The sequence below is a fragment of the Erpetoichthys calabaricus genome, chromosome 4, assembly GCF_900747795.2.
Source record: "Erpetoichthys calabaricus chromosome 4, fErpCal1.3, whole genome shotgun sequence".
NCBI classification, from domain to species: Eukaryota; Metazoa; Chordata; class Cladistia; order Polypteriformes; family Polypteridae; genus Erpetoichthys; species Erpetoichthys calabaricus.
The window spans coordinates 294,954,149-294,961,179 of NC_041397.2; the positions used below are offsets into that span (position 1 = coordinate 294,954,149).

The 7,031-nt window shown below is 44.7% G+C and overlaps 1 long non-coding RNA gene across 1 annotated transcript; it reads right to left on the reverse strand.

The window, feature by feature from the left end:
• Nucleotides 1–584: 584 nt before the first annotated feature.
• LOC127527704 (uncharacterized) lies at nucleotides 585–6,114 on the reverse strand. Its single transcript, XR_007934867.1, has 3 exons — nucleotides 6,064–6,114; nucleotides 941–981; nucleotides 585–618 (listed from the first exon to the last, which is right to left on the reverse strand). It is a non-coding gene; the product is annotated as an uncharacterized LOC127527704 (long non-coding RNA).
• Nucleotides 6,115–7,031: the final 917 nt, after the last annotated feature.

The following is a 7,031-nucleotide window of genomic DNA, read 5'->3' on the forward strand; positions in this document are numbered from 1 at the left end:
GCTAATACAGAAGCGAGGCGAGCACATCAGCAAAATGAAACCTCCTAAGAAAGACAAAGTCGCTTAGCCGCTAATACACAAGTGAGAGAGCACGTCGGCAAAATGAAACCTCCGAAAAAAGACAAAGTCGCTTAGCCGTTAACATCTTCAAAACTGTATCCCTTTTACTTTTCCACCAACTGCTAATACACAAGCAAGGCGAGCATGTTGGCAAGACGAAACCTCAGAAGAAAGACAAAGTCACTTAGCCACTAATACACAAGTGAGAGAGCTCATTGGCAAGACAAAACCTCCAAAGAAGGAGTAACTCGCTTATCTGCTAATACAAAAGCGAGGCGAGCACATCGGCAAAACGAAATCTCCGAAGTAAGACAGACAAAGTCGCTTAGCCACTAATACACAAGTGAAGCCAGCACATCAGCAAAACGAAACCTCAGAAGAAGGACAAAGTCGCTTAGCCGCTAACATCTTCAAAACTGTATCCTTTTTACTTTTCCACCCACTGCTAATACACAAGTTAAGCCAGCACATCGGCAAAATGAAATCTCTGAAGTAAGACAGGCAAAGTCACTTAGCCACTAATACAGAAGTGAGGCGAGCACATCGGCAAAACGAAACCTCAGAAGAAGGACAACGTCGCTTAGCCACTAATACACAAGTGAGAGAGCACGTCGGCAAGACAAAACCTCCAAAGAAGGAGTCACTCACTTAGCTGCTAATACAGAAGCGAGGCGAACACATTGGCAAAACGAAATCTCTGAAGTAAGACAGACAAAGTCGCTTCGCCATTAATACACAAGTGAAGCCAGCACATCGGCAAAACAAAACCTCAGAAGAAGGACAAAGTCGCTTAGCCGCTAACATCTTTAAAACGGTATCCCTTTTACTTTTTCACCCACTGCTAATACACAAGCGATGTTAACACGTCGGCAAACAAAACCTCCTAGGAGAGAGACACCCAGAGTTGTTCCTTTCAATTACCTGACATCTCTACATTTCAGTTATTTCTTCTGAAAATTTCAATAGTTTCCAGGACCCCCGGCTTTTTACAGCTAGTTATATATAATGTTTTTAACAATACTGAGGTATTGCACACTACTGCCGCCATTGTGTATTGTGAATACCATAATGGAGGGATTGGAGTCCCAACAGAGATGAATGGCGATTCTTTGTCTGGACGGGATTCCATAATGGATGGAGGTGGATGGACATTCATTCTACCACAGATTGGCTGTGGGAATCTTTCCTGACAGGCCTTAACAGAAGGAAAGAGCGGGGCCATATATTAATAATAATATAATAATTCTTCATATTTATATAGTGCTTTTCTCACTACTCAAAGCGCTCTCCACACAGGGCGAACCCAGCATGTGAACCCATGATCCCCTTACTGTGAGGCAGCAGTGCTACCACAGCGCCACCTAGTTATCCCACTATACACAGTTCTGGTGGAACTGCCATTTGTACCCCCGCAGGGCATATTGGTTGCTGTACTCCTCAATGGCAGTTCTCTTGGGGGTACTTGAGTGCTGCCAGGGGGCAGCTGTAGTGGAACACAACCGCTGCTTTGAAGGGGTTTCCATTGGGCCCAGAAGTGCTTCTAATGTACAGTGCTGTGGCATCGGAAGTACTCCCGGGTCCGGAATAAAAGAAACTGGGAGGCAGCGGACAACACCTGCTGACGAGGAGCAGAAGGAGGCGGATGTGCTGACCACTGAATATTATACTGTGATGGATCAGCTTTAACCCCCTGAAGGTGATTTTGTAAAATAAATAACTTTTTATTTAACCTTGAGTCTCTGTTTGGCTGAGTTATGTCTAGGACGCCCCCCTAGTGGCCACAGTATATTGATATTTATTGATCTTTAAAGAGTTGAGTTTATATTCTTCTTCTAATGCACAGCCCTGGAATTTAGCAAGTAAGCATTTCACTGCATATTGAGCTGTGTGTATAATTGTATGTGACAAGTAAAACTTGATATATGATATATATATAAAACAGAAAACAAGATTATTTTTTTAATAAATCATACATGATGCTCCTAGAAGCATTTACTTTGGGGTGCAGGGTTTAGGAAGTGCATGACTGGATTTTTGTGTCTGACTACAAATCAGCTTCTCTTTCTCTGTAGATGCCTGACGTTTAGCTTTGATTATCAGGCTCACCTCCATGCCTTCTTCACTTTGGTGTGTCTGATGGTCACAGGAGTGGGGTGTTTCTAGAGAGGCTGAGCTAGAGTTGTGGCAGAAGTACCACCAATCCATCCTCCATGCTAATGAGGGGGAAAGGAACCATTGTGAATAGTGATGCACCAACCTAACTGAATTTGATCTGCCTCGACTTCATTAATAGCACAGAAAATGTGTTGCGAACTTCGTCAAACTCTGCAAAAGTCTTTGAAGTCAAAATGGAAGGAGGAGCTGAACTCATTATTGAGTGGATTATAATGGTCTTTTAAGTGACCCAGAGAACCTGGGAAAAGTCTGCCAACTATGCTGGAGCGATTAGGGTGGAGGCAGCAATGCTAACCACAGTGGCACCATGCCTCAGACAACAAAAGACGCAAATGGCACAAATACCACAAACAAAATGCAACAAACAGCTACAAGCTAGCAATAAGCAAGTAAACTAAAGGTCATTGCGTTCACAGAGCTCCAGTCTTGGTCATGTCATGAAGCGGAGAGTGTGGGGTTGGCCCATTCTGTTGTTTGAAGTCACGGCTCCAGGCACAGATAGAAATTCTTTTTTGCTTCCCATGTACCTGTACGTCTTGTAAAAAGTTTTTCTTATTTCACAGCGTGTCCTCTGATTTTTGATGAAGGGAGAAAGAGGGCTCTTTTAAGGCTTGTTTTTAAGATTGTTGCTGGGCAGATAGATAATCTGCATGGATAATTAGCCATGCGGCACTGCGCTGTCAGTGCACAGTGTTATATATCCGGTGGCAGTGCTCAGAATACTGCAAGATTTTAGCTTGAGTTATTCTAATACATGTGGAATGGAAATCTGGTATTGCTACTTAACTACTTTTGCAGCTTTGGGACCCATTTGTACTCTTTTAAGTTCATTTATGGCCCACATACAGCAAACGAAGAGCCTTGGGGGTTGAAATAGTAAATTAGTTCAAACAGAGATAACTCATTATTAATTCTGTATATGTTTCATAAAAGTAACATTTTGAGAACCGCCATTATTTACGTATCAGTTCTCCTAGTAATTAAATCCCACAGAGTCTGTAATGCAAATGATCAACATTACATATCTATGGTGCGGACCCATCCAATGTTGGCTGTTACAAGCTCCGGGTGATGTTGTGCTAACCTCGCAAAGCATTGTGGGGCGCTGGGGAAAAAAACTTCTAAATCGGCCGAATTATCAATACATAATTCAATGAACAAGGGTGAATGTAAACGTAGCCAAATAACAAGTCAAGTCATGTTGGGGAGCATGCACTGGTAAAGTGTGTTGCCACACCCACCACACGACGAAACAGCTCAGGATCCCAGTTGGCAACCCCCTAGGCAGACACACGGTCCAGTCCCACCCTCCGGAAGTGACCCTCCATCTGCCGCAGCCAGGTGTTACGTGGGCGACCCCTTTGCTTGGTCCAACCACTTGGGTCGTCAATAATGAGGATCTTACGAGCTGGATGACCCTCAGGGAATTGCGCCACAAGACCATAGTGCTGTAACTGACGCTCCCTCACAGTGCAGGTAATGTGCCTCATTCGGGACTCCATGAGTAACACAAAGTCAATCCAACAGTAATCAATGATTTTCCGTATAGATACTGTACCAAAGGAATCCAGTCTTCGTCTCCGGTCAGCATCCATGTCTCGCAACCATATAACAAGACAGGAAGCACCAGGATTCTAAAGACTTGGACTTTCAACCTTTTTCGGAGATATCGGGAGCGCCACACACCCCTTTCCAACGACCTCACAACCCCTGGGGTCCTGACTCCATTCTGCACAGCACTCACAGTACCAGTGTACAGGCCGGCCATGATATCCAGCAACCTTGAGGGGAATCCCGCAAACCCTCAGGATATCCCACAGGGCAGCTTGATCAACTGAGTCGAACGCTTTATGAAAATCGACAAAGGCTGCAAAGAAACTCTGCTGATATTCGACTTTGGCTCCATGAGAATCCTCAGTGCCAGGATGCAGTCGATGGTAGACCATTTAGGCATAAAACCAGACTGCTCTGGTAACTGGTAGGTGAGCAAGTGATCACAGATTCTTTTGAGGACAACCCTAGCAAGGACCTTACCCAGCACCGAGAGCAGTGTTATCCTGCTGTAGTTGATGCAATCCAGGCGATCACCCTTCGGTTTCCAGAAAGGGACGACAAGTCCCGTTTTCCAGTCAGTTGGGATGATGCCAGTCTCCCAAATGGAAGCAAAGATTGCTTGCAATGCCAGGAGGACAGCCTTACCACCAGCCTGGAGAAGTTCACCCTGGATACCACAGATCCCTGCAGCCTTTCCTCCCCTCAGCTGGTTCACCACCTGTGCAATCTCAGTGAGACTGGGTGGTTCACAGCTAATTGGAGGATCAGCCTCAAGAACCGGGGACCCAGAGATATCCAACGTCCTATCTGGAGAATCAGATTTGAACAACTGCTCAAAGTAGCCAGCCCAGCGGGTCATAACTGCAGTGTCATCCGTAAGGACCATTCCATCAGCTGCCCTGACTGCGACTCTCCAAGGAACAGATTCAGATGTGCGTAATGCTTCAATTCCTCTGTAAGCAGGACGTGGGTCGCTAGACCACAGATGGTGTGTCACTTGCTCACAGATTCCTCTAACAAACGCCTCTTTATCTGCCCTCAGAGCCCTCGCAGCCGTCCTTCTCAGTTCCCGGTACAGACCAGAGTTGCCATTGAGCCGTGTGCTGTGACTCCTCTTGATGATATCCAGGGTGTCCTGTGAGATGAAACACCTCCTTCTAGGAACAACGGTAACACCAACACAACCCTCAGGGTCTTGTCACAGAAGGTCACCCACATCACATTAGGATCGGCAGTCGCACCCAAGCCTGTAAGTTCCTCACACAAACTGCATGCAAACTCATCAGAAACAGCCTGATCTTGGAGTTTGGCCAAGTCCAGGCTCATTTTCCTAGAAGGTGGTAACCTACTGGACCCAAGCTGGACCCTAAGAGTAGCAACAATAAGTTTGTGATCAGAATTCACAAACTGGGCACTTCTATAGACCGTGCAGTTTTGCAAGACCCTCCAGCATCTGCCCACAAGGATGTGATCGATCTCCGTCACCACACCACCAGTATTGGAGTATCTACTCCAATGATACGGCTCAGGACGCCAGAACCAAGATCCAGCGATTCACAGCCCCTGACCTTTTGCAAAGTCAAAGAACATGGAGCCACTTTCACCACGGTCACCAGACCCATGGGGACTGAGACAATCCTCATAGTCAGCCCTGTCAGTGCCAGTCGCTGCATTGAAGTCACCCATGACCAAAGGAATGTCACCTCGTGGGCACCCATCAGCCACAGAGTGAAGTTGTGAATAAAATGTCTCCCTCGCCGAGACATCCCTCAACGAGGTCGGAGCATACACTGAGACAACAGACAAGGCACCCAGGGAGTGTTGTAATCTGAGTCTCATAATATGCTTGTTGAAATGAGTGAGTGACATCGGACACCATCGGAAGAAGCCCCCATCATGTTCCTGGTCATATATTTAATTTTATCATAATTAAATTAAGCTAAATGTAGTTTTATCTATAGCAATTCATTTAAACAAATCTTATATATAAATGTCTACATGTGGAAGTGCGTCTGTCAGTCCGGCCCAGAAGTGAGAGGTGGAGTCGGGGTAAAGGCTCCGAGGAAACAGAAACCTCACTTAGCTGCTAATAACACAAGCGAGGTCAGCACAACGAAACCTCAGAAGAAAGACAAAGTCGCTTAGCCGCTTACATCGGAAAAATGTCATCCCTTTTACTATTTCCTCCCACCGCTAATGCACAAGCGAGGTGAGCACGTCGGCAAAACGAATCCTCCTAGGAGAGAGATGCCCAGAGTAGTCCCTTTCAATTACCTGACATCTCTACATTTCAGTTTTTTTTCTGACGATTTCAATAGTTTCTAGGACCCTGGACTTTTTACATCACGGGCTTACACAACTAGTTATTTATAATTATCTATTTTGCTGGGTTTTTTTTCTCTTGTAACTCCTCTTCTTCTTCATTGTGGAAAGCACTACATTCCTATTATGAAAATGTGTTATAGAAATAAACGTTGTTGTTGTGATTTAAAAAGTGTGTTACTATAAGGCATTCCCCCCAATACTGGTGGGCAGAGGCTTTCCCAGACCCTATACTGATGTCGAGCCCGGTACCTACTGAAGGGTTCTTGTCATAATTCTGTGAAATTGCTCCCCCTGGTGATAACCGCCTTTCATACCATTGAAGGCCTCTGACTAGACTTTGCTCCACTGGCTGAACGTCTGATGCGGTCCTGCTTTTCCCATTGCATTCAATAAAAGGAGACACAGGTGTACTTGTGTATGTTTTAATTTTTCTTTGAAATAAAAACGTAATAACTGTACATTTAAATTAGGAATCGTTTACCACACAAAAGAATTTGTTAAACTGAACTCAAACACCGCTGTGCTAAGTGCTTTACGGCCTGCTCTTCTCAGAGCCTCCCTAACATGCAGCCAGTGCCTAACCAGCGTCACGAACACATTTCTAAAAGGAAATGGAGTGTTTGCTGAATTGCAGTTTATGCCATGCTTGATAACTCTGTTAAGTGGAAAAAGTTCAGCTGGAAACTCACAGCAAACACATCCGGAGAAAATATGAACTGCAGAGAACAGCTTTGTTTTTCAAATTTAGATTCAAAGGGCTGGTTTTATTAAAAGAAAAAAGGAAAAGAAAAGAACACAAAGTCCCATCCTATCTTGAATAATTATCTTCAGAAAGGACTTGCATCAGAGATAATTTTTTAGATGACAAAAAAATAAAAAAATAAAAGCGTGAAGTGATTATCAGAAGGCATTTGTCA